Source organism: Halichoerus grypus, chromosome 1, assembly GCF_964656455.1.
Source record: "Halichoerus grypus chromosome 1, mHalGry1.hap1.1, whole genome shotgun sequence".
Classification (NCBI taxonomy): domain Eukaryota; kingdom Metazoa; phylum Chordata; class Mammalia; order Carnivora; family Phocidae; genus Halichoerus; species Halichoerus grypus.
Window position 1 is genome coordinate 163329603 of NC_135712.1, and position 22295 is coordinate 163351897.

General features: G+C 41.5%; 1 protein-coding gene and 1 long non-coding RNA gene across 4 annotated transcripts in view; one reads left to right on the top strand and one right to left on the bottom strand.

Moving 5' to 3' along the window:
* Positions 1 to 11685: 11685 nt before the first annotated feature.
* LOC118523784 (uncharacterized) lies at positions 11686 to 12235 on the bottom strand. The gene is made up of 2 exons (XR_004911262.2): positions 12174 to 12235; positions 11686 to 11975 (listed from the first exon to the last, which is right to left on the bottom strand). It is a non-coding gene; the product is annotated as an uncharacterized LOC118523784 (long non-coding RNA).
* A 217-nt stretch (positions 12236 to 12452) lies between these two features.
* Positions 12453 to 22295, top strand: part of TMCC1 (transmembrane and coiled-coil domain family 1) — a 250694-nt gene continuing 240851 nt past the window's right edge. For all 3 annotated transcript variants that reach the window (XM_036073611.2, XM_078074781.1, XM_036073617.2), the window contains exon 1: positions 12453 to 12559. The gene's annotated coding sequence lies outside the window, so the exon portion shown is untranslated. The remainder of the gene's footprint in view (positions 12560 to 22295) is intronic.

Genomic DNA, 22295 nt, shown 5'->3' on the forward strand with positions numbered 1-22295 from the left:
CACCTACAGAAGGACATCTTGGTTGCTTCCAAGTTTGGGCAATTGTGAATAAGACTGCTATTAACATCTGTGTGTAGGTTTTTTTGTGGACATAAGTTTTCAGCTCCTTTGGATAAATACCAAGGAGGATGATTGCTGGATTGTAGGGTAAGAGTATGTTTAGTTTTGTAAGAAACCACCAACCACCAAACTGTCTTCCAAAGTGGCTCTACTGTTTCACATTCCCTCTAGCAAGAGATGAGAGTTCCTGTTGCTCCATATTATCACCAGTATTTGGTGTTGTCGGTGTTCTGGATTTTGACCATTCTAGTAGGTGTGCAGTGGCATCTTAATGCTTTAATTTGCACTTCATTAATGACATATGTTGTGGAATAACTTTTCATATGCCTACTTGCCATCTGTATATCATCTTTGGTGAGGTATCCAGATCTTTTGCTCATTTTTTAATCAGGTTGTTAGTTTTCTTATTGTTGAGTTTTAAGGGTTCTCTCTATATTTCAGTTATGTGTTTTGCAATTATTTTCTCCCAGCCTGTGGCTTCTTTTCTCATTCTCTTGACAGCGTCTTTCACAGATCAGAAGTTTTTAATTTTAATTAAGTCCAGCTTATCAGTTATTTCCTTCATGGTGCTATGGTTTGAATGTTTATGTGCCCACCCCCCCAAATTCAAGTGTTGAGATCCTAACCCCCAAAGATGATGGTGTTAGGAGGTGGGGCCTTTGGGATGTACTTAAGTCATGAAGGTAGAGTCCTCACGAATGCAATTAATGTCTTATAAAAGAGGCTCCAGAGAGACTCCCTAGCCCCTTCTGCCATGTGAGGGTAAGAGAAGTCTGCAACCTGGAAAAGGGTACTTGCCCTTCCATGCTGATGCCATGATCTTGGATTTCAACTTCCAGAACTGTGAGAAATAAATGTCTGTTGTTAATAAGCTACTTGGTCTGTGGTATTTTGCTATAGCAGCCCAAATGGACTAAGATACATGGGTCATGCTTTTGGTATTGTATCTCAAAAGTCATCAACATACCCAAGATTGTCTAGAATTTCTCCTGTGTTATCTTTTTCTTTTTTAAAGATTTTATTTTTAAGTAATCTCTACGCCCAGCATGGGGCTCGAACTTATGAACCTGAGATCAAGAGTCACATGCTATACTAACTGAGCCAGCTAGGTGCCCCTCTCCTATATTGTCTTTTAAGAATTTTATAGTTTTGTGTTTCAGACTTAAGCCTATGATCCATTTTGAGTTAATTTCTGTGAAGGATGTAAAGTCAGTATCTAGATTCTTTTTTTTTTTCTTTCTTTTCTTTTCTTTTCTTTCTTTTTTTTTTTTTTTTGCATGTGGATGTCTAGTTGTCCCAGCACCATTTGTTGAAAAGACGATCTTTTTCTCCATTTCATTGCCTTTACTCTTTTGTCAAGGATAAGTTAATTATATTTCGTGGGCCTATTTCTAGGATTTCTATTCTGTCCCACTATTCTATTTGTCCATTCTTTTGCCAATACCATACTGTCTTGCTTATTGTACCTTTATGGTGAGTCTTGAATTTAGGTAGTATCAGTCTCCCAACTTTATTCTTCTCCTTAGGTATTGTGTTGACTATTCTGGGTCTTTTGTCTCTCCATATAAACGCCAGAATTAATTTGTTGATATTCACAAAATAATATGCTGGGAGTTTAATTGGGATTGCATTGAATCTATAGATCAAGTTGGGCTAATGTATTTTTGAAATGGCTTATCTTTATAAGTTTAAGCCTTAACAATGACTCTGTAGGATAGATATTATTATTATCACCATTTTTCAAGAAAATTGAGGAAATTGAGGTTCAGATATCCCCCCCCCAAGAGTGAAGTCAAGGAATGACCCTGTGGGATTGTATTGTATATGTATTTACACACCCATGCATACATGTACACGTACACACATACACACACCTCTAATTCTACATCTATCTATTTCCCAGCTTTATCTGTTAAAAGGGCCCACAGGTATTAACATTTTCACAGCAATGGACACACCTAACACCTGGATCTTGGTTTCTATGTTTCATTGCCCTCAAACAGAAACTGGGCTCTTGGAGAAATGGCTGATTCCAGGGTTGGATCAGGGTAGATACAAGATGAACCTGGTATTCATTTTGTTGTGTCATCAACTTAAAAAAAGGGGCTGAAAAATGAAAAAATGATAGAGATTTGTCAAAAGGATATAGGATTGGGTTTGGTAATAATATCTTAGATACGACACCAAAAGCACAGACAACCAAACAAAAAATAGGTAAATTGGACTTCATCAAAATTTAAAACATTTATACATCAAAAGACACTATCAAAAAGTAAAAAGGTAACCTATAGAATGGGAGAATATATTTGCAAATCATATATCTGATAGGGGATTAATATCCAGAATATAGAAAGAACACCTACAACTCAACAAACAACAACAACAAAACAATCTAGCTAAAAAATGGGCAAAGGACTTACTTAAATAGACACTTGTCTGAAGAAGATTTACAGATGATCAACAAACATGTGAGAAGATGCTTAACATTATTAGTTACTAGAAAAATGCAACTTCACATCTGGTAGAAGAGCTAGTATAAGAAAAAAAAATAACAAGTGTTGGTGAGGATGGGGAGAAATTGAAACCCTTGTTTCATTGCTGGTGGGAATGTCAAATGGTACAGCTGTTGTGGAAAATAGTAAGGCAGTTCCTCTAAAACACAGAATTACCACATATCCAGCAATACTACTTCTGGGTATATACCCCAAAGAATTGAAAGCAGGATCTCAAAGAGATATTTGTGCATCTATGTTCATAGCAGCATTATTCACAATACATAAAACATGGAAGCAATCTAAGTGTCCATAGACAGAAGAATGGATAAACAAAGTGTGGTCTATACATACAATGGAATGTTATTCAGCTTTGAAAAGGAAGGCAGTTCTGAGACACACTACAACATGGATGACCTTGATGACCTTATGCTAAGTGAAGTAAGCCAGTTACAAAAAAATGAATACTATATGATTCCACTTATATGAGGTACCTAAACTAGTCAAAATCATAGAGACAGTTGGGGCACCTGGCTGGCTCAGTTGGTAGAGCATGTGACTCTTGATCTTGGGGTTGTGATTTCGAGCCCCATGTTGGGCATAGAGATTAGTTGAAAATAAAATGTTAAATAAAAAAAAAATCATAAAGACAGAAAATAGAGTGGTAGTTGCCAAGGGCTGGAGGGATGTGGGAATGGGGATGGAGTTTCTTTTCTTTTTTTTTTTTTTTAAGATTTTATTTATTCATCTGAGAGAGAGAGAATGAGAGACAGAGAGCATAAGAGGGAGGAGGGTCAGAGGGAGAAGCAGACTCCCTGCTGAGCAGGGAGCCCGATGAGGAACTCGATCCTGGGACTCCAGGATCACGACCTGAGCCGAAGGCAGTCGCTTAACCAACTGAGCCACCCAGGCGCCCGGGGATGGAGTTTCAATTGGGAAGATGAGAAAGTTCTAGAGATGGATGGTGGGGATGGTTGCACAACAATATGAATGTACTTAATGGCACTGAAATGTACACTTAAAAATTATTGAGATGGGGTGTGCCTGGGTGGTCCAGTCAAGTAAACATCTGACTCTTGACCTCAGTTCAGGTCTTGATCTCAGGGTTGTGAGTTTAAGCCCCACATTGGGCTCCACGCTGGATGTGGAGCCTACTTAAAAAAAAAAAAAAAGGGCACCTGGGTGGCTCAGTCGGTTAAGCGACTGCCTTCGGCTCAGGTAATGATCCCAGGGTCCTGGGATCGAGTCCCACATCGGGTTCCCTGCTCCGCGGGGAGCCTGCTTCTCCCTCTCCCACTCCCCCTGCTTGTGTTCCCTCTCTCGCTGTGTCTCTCTCTGTCAAATAAATAAATAAAATCTTTAAAAAAAAAAAAAAGATTGAGGGGCACCGGTTGGGTCATGATCCCAGAGTCCTGGGATCGAGCCCCATGTTGGGCTCCCTGCTCGGTGGGGAGCCTGCTTCTCCCTCTCCCTCTGCAGCTCCCCCTGATTGTGATCTCTCTCTCTGTCAAATCAATAAATAAAATCTTTTTTTTTTTAACAACTGATAATTTACTAAAAAGGTTGATTTAAGCATCTGCAATGGTGACTTCAACCTCAACTCCTGGCTCACTACTGATGGAAGTAATCTGCTTAACAATCTCAGAAGGACTGTGCAGATCAATGAGTCGCTTGTGGATCCTCATCTGAAAACGATCCCAAGTCCTAGAACCTTCACCTGTGACAAGGAGTTTTTCTTGTAGTGATTCTCAGAGTCTTGGTAGGCATCTGAACTGGTCCTTTCACTTTGAGATTCTTTTCCTTTGCGCCTCTGATCAAGTCAGCACATACCTTTTCCAAAGATTTTACGTTGGGGCAGGTGAGAGTAATTCTAATTGGGTGAATCACCACCGCTGGTTCCACGGGGGTCTTCCCAGTGTCTTTTTTTTTTTTTTTTAAGATTTTATTTTATTTATTTGACAGAGAGAGAGAGAGACAACTAGAGAGGGAACACAAGCAGGCGGAGTGGGAGGGGGAGAAGCAGGCTCCTGGCTAAGCAGGGAGCCCGATGCGGGGCTCAATCCCAGGACCCTGGGATCATGACCTGAGCCGAAGGCAGACGCTTAACGACTGAGCCACCCAGGCGCCCCTTCCCAGTGTCTTTAAAAGCCATGGCTATGGCGTGGCTTCCTGACCGACTTGTTCTTCCACGAGAGCGAACGGCGGTGAGTCAGGAGCAGGAGCGGGGTGTCCAAGGCTCCATGGTAGCTGCAACCGGGTCTTCCTCAAAGAGCTAAATAAAATATTAAAAAAAAAAAAAAGGTTGAGATGGTAAATTTGATGTGTATTTTACACGTAAAAAATAGACAGTAATGGATTATAACCCACTGAATGAAATCGGAATCAATGAGTTCATACTGACAATAAATAGAAAATAAAGGGGGGAATACATTAGAATGTCAAGAGAGGAGCATCTGACTGGCTCAGTTGGTGAAGCATGTGACTCGATCTCAGGGTTGTGAGTTCAAGTCCATGTTGTGTGTGGAAATTACTTAAAAATAAAATCTTTTAAAAAAAAAGTCAATTGAGGGGCGCCTGGGTGGCTCAGTTGGTTAAGCGACTGCCTTCGGCTCAGGTCATGATCCTGGAGGCCCGGGATCGAGTCCCGCATCGGGCTCTCTGCTCGGCGGGGAGTCTGCTTCTCCCTCTGACCCTCCCCCTCTCATGCTCTCTCTCTCTCATTCTCTCTCCCAAATAAATAAATAAAATCTTTAAAAAAAAAAAAGTCAATTGATAAATGTGGAGGAAGAGGTGGAATTGGAAAATAACCATTTTTTTAAAAAAGATTTTATTTATTTATTTGACAGAGAGAGACACAGCGAGAGAGGGAACACAAGCAGGGGGAGTGGGAGAGGGAGAAGCAGGCTTCCCGCCGAGCAGGGAGCCCGATGTGGGGCTCGATGTGGGGCTCGATCCCGGGATCCTGGTATCATGACCTGAGCCGAAGGCAGACGCTTAACAACTGAGCCACCCAGGCGCCTCTGGAAAATAACCATTTTACAGCAGTCATAGTGAAAGCTAATTGGGCAAATATCTTCAATTGGTGTTGCATGGAGGGAAGAAAAATTGGGAGGAACAGGACATTTACATGCTTTTAAAGTGTCTCCCACAGCTTGCCTAATGCAAAGGGAAAAACAGAAACCAATCAATGGAGAAAGCAGACGCGGCATTGACTGGGTGATCAATACAAACATCACTGGTAAGACTTAGTTAGATATCACATGCCCCCATATTCACACATGCCCTTAGAAGGATACAATGGCACTGATAGAATACCCTGGTTGGGGATGCATTACTTGACTTTAGTCATGAGGAAACATCAGAAAAAACCCACATTGAGAGACTGTCTATAAAACAATTGGTCTGTATTCTTCCATAATGACAGTATAATGAAAGATCAGGAAAGGCTAAGAGATCATTCCAGACTAAAGGAGGCTGAAGAGACATGATAACTGAATGCAATTCCTGATCCCAGACTGGACTGGGTATTGAAGGGTGGAAAAAAAGCTATAGCAACACTGAGGCAATTGGCAACATTGGATTATGGACTGTTATTTAGGAAGTATTGTATCAATGTTAAAATCACTGAATTTGGTAACTATATTATGGTGTATTCATTTACTGCTCACAGTACACCTCTGGGTTAAGTACAGATAAGGCCATTGGGGCACAGAGAGGCGAGATAACTTGCCCAAGACACGGGTCTGATGTGGCAGAGTTAAAATGGGAAGGCAGGTACTCCATTCCAGGTAGTCCAAGCTCATGTCCAAGAGGTAGGAGATCTCCTACACATTTTTAGGTCTGAGACGATAACTAGGTAGATCTGGGTCTTTAAAGGCTCAAGTTAGGGTAAGAAATAAATATGCTAGGGGCGCCTGGGTGCTTGAGTTGGTTAAACATCTGCCTTTGGCTTAGGGCATGATTCCCAGAGTCCAGGGATTGAGCCCCACATCAGCCTCCCTGCTCAGCAGAGAGTCTGCTTCTCCCTATCCCTCTGCTGCTCCCCCTGCTTGTGCTCTCTATCTCTCTTTCTGTCAAATAAATAAATAAAATCTTAAAAAAAAAAAAAAAAGAAAGAAACGTGCTAAAAAGAGTAAAGCGTTGTACAAATATAAGGCAGGGCCATTGCTTAATTTTATATGAATAGGGTCGCCATTCATTCATTTATTGATCCAATAAATATTTATTGAGCACCTAAAGATATACATGGAGGTTAGTGGGTTCAGAACAACAGAGACAAAGTCCCTGCATCGTGGAGCTCAGCTCCAGAAAGGAAAGCAGGTGTTTAAGGGGAAATTATGTGTATGTTGGGCTCTAAAGGAGGAAATTCAGGATGTTTGGGTGTGTGTTGAGAGAAGCTGACCTTGTCTGTGGGGTCAGGGAAGTCCTCTCTAAGGAAATGACATTTTAGCTGTGACCTGAAAGGTCAGCAGTGTCTGAGAGAAGGCGTACCAGGTACAGGAAACAGCACAAGCAAAGGTCCTGAGGTAAGAGAGAGAAACTAGCACAAGAATTAGAAATTCAGAGTCACAAGCATATGATAATTTGTCATACAACAGTTAACTTGCTTTCATGGAAATAAAATTCCTCATGACAGTTTTAATCCTTACTTGCTCTAATGTATCATGGTCGCTAGATGTGACAGTCTTTCTTTTTTTTTTTTTAAGATTTTATTTATTCATTTGAGAGAGAGAGAAGGGGGTGCAGAGGGACAAGCAGACTCCCCGCTGAGCAAGGAGCCCGCTGCGGGGCTTGATCCCAGGACTCTGAGATCACGACCTGAGCTGAAGTGATCATGCTTAACTGGCTGAGCCACCCAGGCGTCTCATGACAGTCTTTTTTGATCACTCTAGACCTTAACTGGTTTTTGCTAAGTTTTATTTTGTGTAGATACATTCTTTACCCATATTAGTACAGTTTTAAGCACATCCTGAGGGACATATTTGGAAATGTGATGCTATTGCTACAAAGATACTGCAATACTTCAATGGAAGTTATGTGAAATTTTACCAAACAACATAAGATTTTCAGTTCCTCTGCATTCATTTCCCATCAATACTACCACTAATATTCATTAGTTAATTTTTTTTTTTTTAAAGATTTTATTTATTTATTTGAGAGAGAGAGAATGAGAGAGAACACATGAGAGGGGGGAGGGTCAGAGGGAGAAGCAGACTCCCTGCCGAGCAGGGAGCCCGATGTGGGACTCGATCCAGGGACTCCAGGATCATGACCTGAGCCGAAGGCAGTCGCTTAACCAACTGAGCCACCCAGGCGCCCATTCATTAGTTAATTTTAACTGTAATTGTTAAATATAGTTGTAGTTCATGTTCACTGCCATTCTTCAAATTACGTGTGTCACTTAGACCAGTGCTTTCCAAACTGTAATATGCATACAGATTGCTGGGGGTCCTGTTAAAATAAAGACTTTGACCAAGTTGATCTGGAATAGGGCTGAGGTTCTGCATTTTATTTTATTTTTTTAAAGATTTTATTTATTTATTTGACAGAGACACAGCGAGAGAGGGAACACAAGCAGGTGGGGAGGGAGAGGGAGAAGCAGGCTTCCTGCCGAGCAGGGAGCACAATGCGGTGCTCGATCCCAGGACCCTGGGATCATGACCTGAGCCGAAGGCAGACGCTTAACGACTGAGCCACCCAGGCGCCCCGAATCTTTTTTTTTTTTAAAGATTTTATTTATTTATTTATTTATTTATTTATTTATTTTTTAAAGATTTTATTTATTTATTTGAGAGAGAGAGAATGAGAGAGAGCACATGAGAGGGGGGAGGGTCAGAGGGAGAAGCAGACTCCCTGCCGAGCAGGGAGCCCGATGCGGGACTCGATCCAGGGACTCCAGGATCATGACCTGAGCCGAAGGCAGTCGTTTAACCAACTGAGCCACCCAGGCGCCCTAAAGATTTTATTTATTTATTTGACAGAGAAAGACACAGTGAGAGAGGGAACACAAGGAGGGGGAGTGGGAGAGGGAGAAGCAGGCTTCCCCCATAGCAGAGAGCCTAATGCAGGGCTCGATCCCAGGACCCTGGGATCACGACCTGAGCCGAAGGCAGACGCTTAACGACTGAGCCACCCAGGCGCCCAAGAGGAACAAAATCTTAAGTTGAGTTTTCTGAATTGGTTCTGGGTTTTCTTGAATTGGCTCTCTAACCTGGTTTAAATCTAAAGGCACTAATGACTATTTTCAGTGGTAAAGAGGGTACTGGTAGTAGTCCATAGCATGATGAGGTACTGGATACTCCTAATCAAATACCTATAGAAAGGGAGGTCCTGAGTGACCATGTATTTTCTACCTTAGGATATTTTAGTCATATTAAGGAATATAATGGGATTGGCTGGTTGCTCCTAACTGCACTGAAGAAAATGGGGAAAGAAAAGGATGAGCTCAGGCCTTCAGTCCCCAGCCCAACCTATGCATAGATGACTTGAAAGCTTCTATATCTGCCTTGAAATAAACCCTTAGAGCCAAGAGTTCTGAAAACCAAACTCAGAGCCTCATTCAAGTGGCTAATAGAGATGCTGCTTAGAGTCTGTGGCAGACCCCCTGAATCACAGTGCAGAACCTTAGGATTTTGGAGCAAAGCCCTGCCATCATCTACAGATAACTGCCCGCCTTTTGAGAAACACCTTTTGGCTTGCTACTGAGCCCTAGTAGAGACTGAATGCTTGACTATGGGCCATCAAGTTTCCATGTGACCTGAGCTGCCTATCATGAACTAGGTGTTATCTGACCAACTAGGCTATAAAGTTGTGTATAAATGGCAACACTCCATTATCAGTGAAGTGGTATATATGAGACTGGGCTTGAATGGGCACTGAAGTGTATAAGCAAGTTGTATAAGGAAGTGGCCCAAATGTCCATGGACCCTACTCTTACCTGGGGAAGAGAAAACTTATTCTTGGTTTATAGCCTTGTGTACAAAGGTTCTGCACAATATGCAAGCACTGGGTGAAAATGGACTGCTGTAGTACTACAGTGCCTTTCTGGGAGAGTCTTGAAGAATAATAGCCTAGGAAAAGCCTCCCGGTTGTCAGAACTTCAAGCGCTGCACCTGGTTGCTCATTTTGTCTGGAAGAAGAAATGGCCAGAAGCTCTGCTGGTCTGGAGGTCTTGGTTCCAAAGGAAAGAATGCTTCCACCAGAAGACATAACAATGATTTTCTTGAATTGGAAACTGAGACTGTCATCTGGGCACTTTGGGTATCTCATGCCTCTGAATCAACAGGCAAAGAATGGAGTTCCTTATTATGCTAAGTGAAATAAGTCAGACAGAGAAAGACAAATATATGATTTCACTTACATGTGGCATCTAAAAAAAAATAAAAATGAATGAACAAACAAACAAAAGCAGGAACAGACCTATAAATTGGGTTCCCTTAGGGAAGGGTGGGGGGGGGATGGGCAAAATGAGTGAAGGGGAGTGGGAGATACAGGCTTCCAGTTATGAAATGAGTAAATCACAGAGATGAAAGGTACAGAATAGGGAATATAGTCAATGGAGTTGAAATGGTGTTGTATGGTGACAGATGGTAGCTACACTTGCGGTGAGCATAGCATAGTATACAGACTTGTCGAATCACTATGTTTTACACCTGAAACTAATGTAAGAAGGGAGTTCCTGTATTGGCTGGGGTGACTGATCCTGATTACCAAGGGAGGAATTTAACTGCTGCTACATAGTGGAGATGTCTTAATAATAGTCAACTATATATTGCAGTATTAAGTTACAGGATGTCAGAAGCAGAAAGGGAACATCACCTAACGACTTTGCATCCTCTTTTGGGGAAAGTTATGTGTTTTCGGTTGTATGCAGGTTAGTTGTATCATATTAGGGGGAAGTATGACTTTGTTATTGTCTTTATCTGGAGCTTAAGTATATTTAAGGAGATGTGTAGGAGTGGGATTGCTGGGTCATCAGACTTTTTAATTCTAGCTATTCTAATGAGAGTGTAGTGGTATATCATGGTAGTTTTAATTAGCAAATCCCTGGATTTGCTAAAGATGTTGAGCATCTTTTTATTGTTTATTGGCCATTTTTATCTTCTTTGGTGAAGTGTTTACTAAAACCTGTGCTCATTGTTTTATTGGACTGTCTTTTTATTACTCAGTTATAAGAGTTCTTCATATATTCTGGATAGAAGTCTTTTGTCAGATATATTGTATTGCAAATTCTCCCTCCCATCTGTGGCTTGCCTTTTCATTTTCTTAATGGTGTCTTTTTAAATTTAAAATATTTTTAAATTTCGATGTTCAACTTACGAACCATTTCTTTTTGTGCCCTAAGAAATCTTTGCCTATTTCGAGATCACTAAAGATTTTTTCCATGTTTTCTTCTAGAAATTTACTTTAGTTAGTTAATTAATTAATTAATTTTAAGTAGACTCGACGCCCAGTGTGGAGTCCAACACCGGGCTTCAACCCACGGCCCTGGGATCAAGACTTGAGCTGAAATCAAGAGTCAGATGCTCAACTGACTGAGCCACCCAGGCGCCCCCAAATTTATAGTTTCAGCTTTCATGTTTAGAATCCATTTTTAGTTTCCTCAGGAGCCTCCTCCAGTGCTCCTGAGGTCCATTAATGCATCCCATCAACCTTAAATCTAAAAGTCAACCTTGCCACCTCCCTAGCCTTCACTCTTCATCCAGTCTATCAAGTCCTGTTTCTAAGAAGTGCTCTTCTCTACCACCACCAGTTTACCTTGCCTTGACCATAACAGCAGCCTCCTAACTGGCCCCTCTGTACCAACCGTGAGCCCCCTCCAGATCACTCTTCCTACTGCTATCCAAATGATGGTTTAAAAATACAAGTAATGAAAAATCCTCACTGGCTTCCCAGATTCTCAAATTATAGTCTCAAATCCTTACCTCAATTATTGCCTACCTTTTCCTACACTCAACCCCACATTCAGTGGTCTTTCAGCGCGCCATTCTGGCCATGGCAAGCTCTCACCTGTTGGACCTTGTTAACTCTTTTCAAGTTGTCCTTTGGATTCCAGCCTGCATATCCTTGACTAAGCACCTCCACCCAACCCTCCCAGGTTCTCTTAGCACCATGTACCCCCCCAGAAGAGATCTTACTAATAACAAGTTTTAATGTTGTGTGTTTCTCCCTTTAACGTTGTCCTCCACCAGATTTAACTTCAAAAGGCTAGGGACGCCTTTATTTCCATAACGTTCTCCGAGCAAGTGGAACAGGGCCTACCACACGGAAGAAGCCTCACTACATAAGTGAGAAACGAATAACTGAATTAGAAAAATGGGATAATAAAGAGATAGGCCGATAGCTGCTTGTGGTCCCTTCAGTGGTAATGCTGGACGGTAAATAGTAACAGTCTCGGTCCTTTTTGCAGCAGCGAACGAAAACCTGTTAGATGGGAGAAAGAAGGCAGGTCTTTAGATCAAGGTAGGGAGAACAGGTGTGTGATCCCGTACAACGGCCAGAAGTGCGCTCAAGCCTGCGTCGCGCTCGAGCCTCGTTCCCCAGGAAAAGGGGCCAGATTGGAGGCTTTGGTTTCAGACGACTAACGCCAGGAGGAGCCCACCCGAAGCAGCATAGCATCACCTGCACCGGTTCGTCTCAAAAGCCCAGCCACCGCGTGGGTGGGCGGGGCCACGCCTTCCGGGGGCCGTCCCCGCCCCCTGAAGCGTGCGCGTGCCCGCCGCCGCCTCACGCGTGCGCGGCTGGCTGGGGGCGGAGGTTGTGGGCGGTGGCGGCGGGCGCGCGCGCTCTCGCTCCCTCGCGCCGGTTCGCGCTCCCGCGCCGGGGCTGAAGCGGCAGTGGCGGCGGCTGCGGCGGCTGCGGCGGCTGAGGCGGCGCGGGGGGAGGGCCGGGAGGGGGGTGGTTGGGGGGGGATGGACCCGGCGCGGCGGCCGCAGCGGCAGGAGCCGGCGCTTGAGCTCGAGCCACGGCGCTGGCGGAGACGCCGGCTGCTCCTCCCCTCCCCGCCGGTGAGTGAGTGCCCCCGCCCCGGATGCTGGCGGCGGCCGCGGCCCCTCAGCCCCTCCGCCTCGGGTGGGGAGAGTCGTGAGGGGAGTGTGGCCAGGCGGCGTCGCCGACGCTGGCCCGGCTTCCCGCTCGCGGCCTGGCGCCGTTCGGACCCTTGGTCGCCCCCGTTCGGGGCTGGAGCTCCGGGCCTAGGACTCGTCCTCCGGCATCCCGCCGGGCCTTTTTCTTTCCCAGCTCGTTCCGCTGTCATTTCGACCCTGGGGCTTCTCTCCCCACCCCCACCCTTCGCCCCCTTTTCAGCGCGCCCCCCCTCCAGGGCCGAGGGGAGGGAGGGGCGTGTGAGGAGTTGGGCCGGGGCCTGAGGGACTGTTTGGGAGTAGACTGTGGTGGAGGTCTGGGGTCCTACGAGCCCTCGCTCGTCCTGGTGTCCCCAGAAGTTGGCCACTGGGACTCAGCCATTGCCACCTGAAACCAGTTTTGCACCTTTTGTTTTGATTTTGAACTTGTCGTTTGATGGGAGGAAGGAGCCCGCTGTACTGGGAACGGGGGAAAATAGGTGCTGTATGGTGGGTTGTGAGTCTAGGCTGGCTGGGCTTGGTCTAAGAGTGCCTTTTATTAATCCTTTTAGGAAGGGAAAAGGGGGCTCAGTGAGTTGCCTCTTCCCTAAAGGGCCAGAGATCCGTTTATAGCTTGCAAACCCCTGCTTTTTTTCATTCTAAGCAGAGGTGTGTGTAATGTTGGTCCAGTTGTTGGTTTGGCTCATCCCTTAACAACATTGATGGTGAGGTGAATCTGCAGCAGAGTTTCTTGAAGCAGCCCACTTGAGCTGTTGGCTAATTTTCCCCCTTTTCTTTGGTGACACCATACATATGAGTGTTGGTAGATTCTAGTCAAAGCTTTTGCGGGCTGCCTTTTCATCCTGACTTGTCACAGAGGAAGGGAAGATGAAAACACACACTCTAATCCAAAATGGTTGCTGTAAGTCTTACATACTCATAAGCATCTCCATGAAAGGTCTCTGCATTCCTAAATTAGCTAATTCTTAAAAAAAAAAAAAAAAAAATTCAGGGCTTAAAAAGCAGGTAGCTGCTTTAGAATAAAACTTTGATATGTTTATGTCTTCTGACCAGTATGTTACCTTTTGGGAGTGATTGGTTAAACCAGATCCTTGTCTTTGAAGTACCTGTGTATAGAAATTGTTGCAAAGGGGCGCCTGGTGGCTCAGTTGGTTAAGTCTGCCTTCGGCTCACGTCATGATCCCAGAGTGCTGGGATCGAGCCCTGCATCGGGCTCCCTGCTCCGCGGGGAGCCTGCTTCTCCCTCTGCCTGCCGCTCCCCCTGCTTGTGTTCCCTCTCTCACTGTGTCTTTCAAGTAAATAAATAAAATCTTAAAAAAAAAAAAAAAAAAAAAACAAAAGAAATTGTTGCAAAGCCTGGAGGAAAGAACCTTATGAAAATGTTAATGACAAGATTCCTCCAGGGGCTAGATACGTTTTTTTCTCCATTTGTAGATTAGAACAGTGAGACTGGAATTGTGAGTAGGTGGTAGTTTTACTAGTGTCCTGTAACACACCATGCTTATAGGTGGGATTTTAACTATATCTCGTCCTCTACCAACAGAGTTGGCTTGTATTTTTTTTGAAATCACACACCCACTCTCTGGCTAGTATAGAAGGATTAAAAAGCTGCTTCTGGTCTGTGGGCGGTAACCTTTTAATTTCTAAAGAGTTTTCAGTTGCTTACAGAATAGATTGCTGATCAGCATAGGAAAAATTTAGATATTAAAATTTCATTAACATGTGATCAAGGTTTGTTATAATTATGAGCATTAAGATTTGGCATGGTGTGGGTGCTGTGTACTATGTATAGGAAATTAGATTTCTCAGAGTATTTGCATCTTAAGATAAATAGAAGCGCAGTCAGCTGACAGAATGTTGTTACACCTTCCAGTGGTTGAGAGAATCTTTTATGAGCACAAAAAAACCTGTACAGTTTGATGAAGAAACCCAGTGACCTGGACTAGTTGGTGAACCACCATTTCTTTAAGCTGTTTGCTCCTTCTCTGTACTAGAATATTTCCCCTTTTCTGCAAGAGTTTTTATGCCTGTCATATATGTACAAAACATATAATGGCTGAGGGCTTAAGTTTAAATTCCTCAGAATGACATTTATGGATCACTCATTTATTTATTCATAAAATATTTATTGAGTCCTTATTTTGTTCCAGGAGTTTTTCTAAGTACTGGGCTATGGTGGGGAACAAAATAGACGAGGTCCTTGTTACTGAGCTTTTTTCTGTGTGTATGAGAATGAGAATAGCAAGCAAACATGATAATTCTAGGTAATGCTATAAATCAGCAATTAGCAAACTTTTTCTGTAAAAGACCAGAAAGTAAATATTTTAGGCCTTATGGGCAATACAGTTTCTGTTGCAACTACTCTTGTTGTTTAGTGTAAAGTAGCCACAGGCAGTACATAAACAAGTGTTTCTATGTTCTAATTAAATTTTGGAATTTCATATCATTTTCCCATGTCACAAAATATTATTATTCTTGATTTTTTTTTTCCCCCTTTGGCCATACTATAACATGGGACAAGCTGGATTTGGCCTGTAGGCTGTAATCTGGCCCTTTTTAGAAAAAGTTTGCTGATTCCTGATAACAGCTATGAGGAAAATAAGACAAGATGATGTGACCAGTGAGTGACTGGTGGGGGTCGTGGAGAGGCCTCGCTAAGGAGAAGATACCTGAGTTGTGGTCTAAAAGATGGAAGAACTTTGCTGGCAAATGAAACAGCAGGTACAAAGATCTGTAGGTGGAAATGAGCTGCTCCTATGTTCCCCAGCATTGAACTTTACATACCATGTCATTCTTGGCTTTGTCTTTCTTTCATTTTGTTCTTAACTAGGTTGCCCTCTTCCTGTCAGGTTTTAAAAGTCTACCCATAATAGAATCTAAGACTTGGAAGGAATCTTAACTTTCTACCCAATTGCTTTCTTCTAAAATATGCTCAGTGATTTTTCAGCTTCTGTTTGAAACCTCTGATGACAGTAAATTCATTGCTTTGAGGTAGCCTATGAGAATTTTAGATAGCTCTAATTGTTAGAATGTTCTTCATGTTGTAATAGGATTCACCCTTTCTACGTTTTTTCCCTGATGCTGCCTTTCAGTGACCATGGAGGAAGCTTGCAGTGGAGTTGTACCTCATTCCCAGGATTCAGTTCTAACTGAAGTCAGCACTTGAAACAAAAATCATATAAAATGAAAACTATACTTGAAAATCCTTTAAATTGTGGGGCAATTCGGTGGCTTGGTTGGTTAAGCGTCTGACTCTTGAATTCAGCTCAGGTTGTGAGTTTAAGCCTGACTGGTGTTGGGCTCCACGCTGGTTGTGGAGCCTACTTTAAAAAAAAAAAAAAAAATCCCTTAAAATGCTTAAAAAGTACTGTGTGCATGTTTTTGTATATATAATGATATATAATTCTTACGCACTTTGCAAACTGAGAGCCACAGCATTACTGAAGGAAGGAGCAGGAGGAAATAAATTATTACGTAGATATGTAGACCTTAAACAATTTTGCTTTTTAAAACAGCTGTCAAATCCCTATCAGAGAGTGGTGGATGGTGGAGAATTTTATGTGTTCCTGCTTCCTTGCAGGGCTAATTTTATTGTATTTTTACTTTAAGCCTTTATTACATTGATAAACGTTCAGAAATGTGTTGTGATATTAAATGAGATAATATGTATGGAAGCACATGGTAAGTGGTCAATAAATGTTTGCAAGATTTAGATTTAAATTTTTGCTTTAGTGGGCTCATATGCACACTGTCCTTTGAAAAGTTGCAGAGAAGAACTTGGCCACCTGCTTCCTGTCTTTCCAAATTGGCATTTCCTCTTGTGGCTTTTACTAAACAGCTGTCACTCTCTATGTCCTTGAGCGTTGGTCACATTTTACCAGAGGTCAGCTAGTAAGTTAAATGACAGTATGATGTAACTCTATTCTGCCACATGATTCTTAAAGTATTTGAACACTGCTGTTGTCTCCCATTTAAATCTTCACTTTTCAGGGGCGCCTGGGTGGCTCAGTTGGTTAAGTGACTGCCTTCGGCTCAGGTCATGATCCTGGAGTCCCGGGATCGAGTCCCGCATCGGGCTCCCTGCTCAGCAGGGAGTCTGCTTCTCCCTCTGACCCTCATGATCTATCTCATTCTCTCTCTCAAATAAATAAATAAAATCTTTAAAAAAAAAAAAAAAAATCTTCACTTTTCAGGGCTAAATTTCATTTCTTTCATTTCTTTTAGTCTTGTTTCTTCACCCTCTGGTTGTTCTTATGAGTGTACCAATTTATTCTTTTTTGGTACCCTGAAGTACATTTTAAGGTACAGACTCAACTTTTATTTCCTTGATGAAGTCTACTCTATAATTCTAGACCTTCTCTATATTCCTAATATACTTTTATCTACACTTCTCAGTTTAATATTTTCTTATATTTGTTTCATGAGCATTTTTCTTACCTTACAGTGAGACAGTAAGCTTCTTAAGGGCCAAAACCATGTTTCAGGTATCTTTTGTGCCCATGCACTGAGTAAAATTTCAGGCATGCAGTAGTTTACAGTTAAAAAAAAAAACTTTTAAAATAAACTTTTTCTTTTTTTTAGAACAGTGTTATATTCACTGCATTATTGTGAAGATAGTGCAGAGTTCCTTTCTATCCCACACCCAATTTCCCTTATTATTAACATCTTCTATTAGTGTGGTAAATTTGTCACAAGTAATGAACCAATACTGATACAGTATTACTAAGTCTATACTCAGAGTTCCACAGTTTTTCCCTTAATGTCAAGGGGAGGTGGGGGGGGGGAGGTGGGGGGGAGAGGGAGAGAGAGAATCCTAAGCAGGCTCCGAGCTCAGTGCAGAGCCCAATGTGGAGCTTGATCTCATAATCCTGAGATCATGACCTGAGCTGAAATCAAGAGTCGGATGCTTAACTGACTGTCACATTAAGGTGCCTCCCCTTAATGTCCCTTTTTGTGTTCCAGGATCCCATTCAGGATGCCACATTATGTTTCATAGTTAGGTCTTCTCAGCCCCTCTTCGTTCTGACAATTTCTCAGACTTTCCTTGTTTTTAATGGCCTTGGCAGTTTCAGAGATAATTGATTAGGTATTTTTGTAGAATGTCCTTCAATTGGTACTTGTCTGATGCTTTTCTAATGGTTAGACTGATGTAATGTGATTTTGGAAAGACCACAGAGGTAAAGTGTCATTCTCATCACAAATCAAGAGTACATACTAGTGATATCACTTGCCGATGTTGATGTTAACCTTGATCACCCAGTTTGTGGTAGTGTTTGTTTTCTCAACTGTAAGTTACCCTTTTGTTCCTCCCTTTCTGTGCCATGCTCTGGAAAAAAGTTACTGTGTGACGCCTTAATGAGTGATGAGTTATGCTTAATGAGTGATGAGTTATGCTCCACCTCAAGGGTAGAGTATCTACATAAATTTTGTTGCTCAAGTTGTTTGAGGTTTGGCTGTTGGGAACTCTTTCACTTGGCTTCTGTATCCCTTCCCTTTGACATACTCCCACAGTTATGTGTGAATGAGCACTTTCTTTTTGGAAACATACAATGCTCCAGGCTCATCTTTTATATATCATGTTCCAGTCCAATAGTCAGCCATTTTTCTAAGGAGGCCTAGGTCCTTTTTTTTGGGAAATGGTATTAGAAACTAAGATTTTGGGTGCTAGATGTGCTAGTTGCTACTTGAGTATTGTTACTTTTAGGCCATCTGAGTGACAGAACAAAGAGATAAATGTGTATAAATTAAGCTGTGTATATACACATCTGTAAATCTTTCTATATGTAACCATTTGTCTATTAAACTAAACATGAATTCATACTGATGTTTCCAACTCTAATTCCTTATCACTTGGATCATTCTAACCACCTCCACTTCAGTCAGAAACCTGGCTCCCATGCTCTGCTATCCGTTTATATAATTCTCCAATTCCAGTATACATTTGAAGTGGTTTCAGAATTGTTAATCTGTGTACCTGTGGGAAACAACTTTATCGACTAGAACACAGTGCTTATTGGTAGTTCCTTTTGCCTTTAGTCTTACAGACTCTCCTTATTTCTAGCATTACTTGGTCAGCATTTTATCTGCTTTGTGAGGTTGTTTCATATTTGTAATAGATTTAGATTGTTTTGTCACATTCTGCATTCTATGCTGAGATCCCTTTACATCTAAAAGGATTATTTAAAAATTTGCATACATTGGGGCACGTGGGTGGCTCAGTCATTAGGTGTCTGCCTTTGGCTCAGGTCATGATCCCAGGATCCTGGGATTGGCCCCAAGTCGGGCTCCCTGCTCCACGGGAAGCCTGCTTCTCCCTTTCCCCCTCCTTGTGTTCCCTTTCGCTGTGTCTCTGTCAAATAAATAAATAAAATCTTTTAAAAAAATGTGCATACATTAAGGCTTATTCTCTGTGCTTTAAAACAGAATGGGTTTTGACAACTTTTAATATCTTATATTCACCATTATGGTGTCCTGTAGTTTCACTGCTCTAAAAAATTTGTCGCTCACCTATTTAACTCCCCTGATACCAGCCCCTGGCAACTATTGATCTGTTTACTGTCCCTGTAGTTGCCTTTGCCAGAATGTCACTATTTCAAATTTTAAAAAGTATTTTGAATGATTTTTTTATGAACACAGCATTTTGTTAAGTAGTGGGAGATACAAGTACTAGACAACCAACACCCTGGAAACATTTTTTTCTATTGAGATAAAATTTGTTTAACACAATTCATCATTTTAACCATTTAAAATGTACAGTTTGGAGGCTTTTAGGTACATTCACAATGTTGTGCAACCACCACTACTAACTCCAGAACAGTTTCATCAACCCAAAAAGAAACTTTGTATTAATTAAGCAGTTCCTCTTCCCATCCTCTGGCAATCACTAGACTGATTTTTGACCCTGTGGGTTTGCTGATTTTCTACATTTCATTTAAGTGGAATTATATAACATATGGTCTTTTATTTCTGGCTTTTGTTTAACAATGTTTTTAAGATTCATCCACGTTGTAGCATATTTCAGAACATAATTCCTTTTTTGTGGATGAATAATAATCCATTGTATGGACATACCACATTTTGTTCATTTATCAGTTGATGGACATTTGAGTTGTTTTCACTTTTTGGGTATTATGAATAATGCTGCTATGAACATCCATGGAAAGGTTTTTGTTTGAACATGTTTTAGGTTCTTTTGATAATTTTTATTTTCATATTGGAAGGGAAGTTATATTACCTAGTGGCTTATTTGGTGTAAAGTGCTGAAAGAATGCTCCTTTCTTTTGGCATGGTATTTATCAGTGAATAGTGAAATCACATAATTTTCCTGTTGTCTTTGTAAAGAATTTTGGTCCAGATGGGGCAACAGTAGGTAGCCTTCCCTAGAATTCTGTTAGAGGAACATCCTGAATTATGTTGTATACCATTTAGTTATCTTTCCTAGTAGCAAGTAGTCTCTCATTGTGAAGTTGGATCAGAAGATCTGCTTGTGGTCTAAAGGAATCTCTGAGTGTATGAATTATTTTTAACATTATGTATTCAGAGGGATAGTAGGCAGGATTCCCATTCTGTAATCTATGTGACATTAGTGATATTATAGAGGTTTTATTCTTATTAACCACATTCCCTCTGAGGTTTGGACTATAGTAAAGTGGCGTTAAATATTAGTGTTTTCTTTTTCCTGTTTTAGCACCCAACCCTGAAGCTTTGTGTTTTTTTTTTTTTAAAGATTTTAATGGAAGGATTTTTTTTTTTTAAGATTTTATTTATTTATTTGACAGAGAGAGACACAGCGAGAGAGGGAACACAAACAGGGGGAGTGGGAGAGGGAGAAGCAGGCTTCCCGCAGAGCAGGGAGCCTGATGCGGGGCTCGATCCCAGGACCCTGGGATCATGACCTGAGCCGAAGGCAGACACTTAATGACTGAGCCACCCAGGAGCCCCCAACCCTGAAGCTTTGTTTTGCAGTTATTGCTTCAACACCTTTGCTTTGATAAATTCAATTTCCTCAGCAAGACTTGGCAAAAGTGTTCTTCTTTTGCCAGTTTGGGGTAGCTTGACCAATTCATTGAAATCTAATGCTGTTTTTCATACTTCTTGAAAGCAAGGAACATTCTTTGCTGGCTTTACTTCTAAGTGACTTTGAGGTTCCCTGGAGACAAGAGAATATAGATAAATTATATATTAACCACCAACATACTTTATCCCAAGAATATCTCTGTAGGCAAGCCCCCCCCCCTTTTTTTTTAAAGATTTATTTATTTGACAGAGAGAGACACAGCGAGAGAGGGAACACAAGCAGGGGAAGTGGGAGAGGGAGAAGCAGGCTTCCTGCGGAGCAGGGAGCCCAATGTAGGGCTCAATCCCAGGACCCTGGGATCATGACCCGATCCAAAGGCAGACGCTTAACGACTGAGCCACCCAGGCGCCCCAGTAGGCAAGCCCTTTAAAAGTGTTTGTGTAATACAACACTGGGCTGGAACCAAGAATATTTTAATTTTACTTGTCTAAAAACTCATTATTACTGGACCAATAACTTATACCTTGGGACAGTTTTTTTGTAGAAAAGATAATATTGACTCTCTCTACAGGGATGTTGTGATAGGAGATGAGTTCTATTAATCAGGGTACTTTATTTTTTGAAGACAAGCATTTTGGAAGATAGATGTATTGTGAAAATTTTTGTTAGTGCTTTTTCCCCTATATTTTAACAATGTAGATGAATCTGTTATCTCATTATAGTAAAAGCCTTTGTCAAATACTGTATCTATATTCTGTTTACTACTTCCAATGCTCTTCACTTTCCTGTGTAGTTCCAGATTTCTACTGGTACTTTTCCTTCGGAATGAAGGACTTCTTTAACATTTCTTGTAGTGCAGCTTTGCTGGTGATGAAGTTTTTCAGCTTTTGTATGTCTAAGGAAGTCTTTAATTTGCCTTGATTTATAGAAGCTATTTTCACTAGATACAGAATTCTAGGTTGACAATATTTTTCTTTAAGTATTTTAAAGATGTTGCCTCATTGTCTTCTGGTCCACATTGTTTCCCGTGAGAAGTCAGCTATCATTCTTATGCCTCTGTATATAATATGTGGTTGTTTTCTTTTGGCTGCCTTCTATTTTTCTTTCAGTTTTTAAAAGTTCTGGTATAGTACATGTAACATAAAATTTACCATCTTAACCATTTTAATTGTACTGTTCAGTGGTATTTAGTACTTTCCTATCATTGTGCAACCATCACAACCATCTTTTTCCAAAACTCTTCATCTTGCTGAAGTGAAATGGTACGTATTAAAAAAGCAACTCCCCATTCCCCAAGCCTCTGGTAACCACCATTTTACTTTCTGTTTGTGATTTTGACTACTTTAGGTAATTCATGGAATTATTATCAAGTGGAATCATACAGTATTTGTCTTTTTGTGACTGGGTTACTTCACTTAGCATAATGTCATAAAGGTTCATCCATGTTGTAATATGTGTCAGAATTCCTTTCCTTTTTGAAGCCAAATAATATTCCATTGTATGTATAGACCACATTTTGCTATCTGTTTTTCTGTCAATGGATGTTTGTGTTGTTTCTATGTTTTAGCTATTGTGAATAGAGCTGTGAACATGAGTGTACAAATACCTCTTTGAGGTCTTGCTTTTAGTTCTTTTGGGTATGTA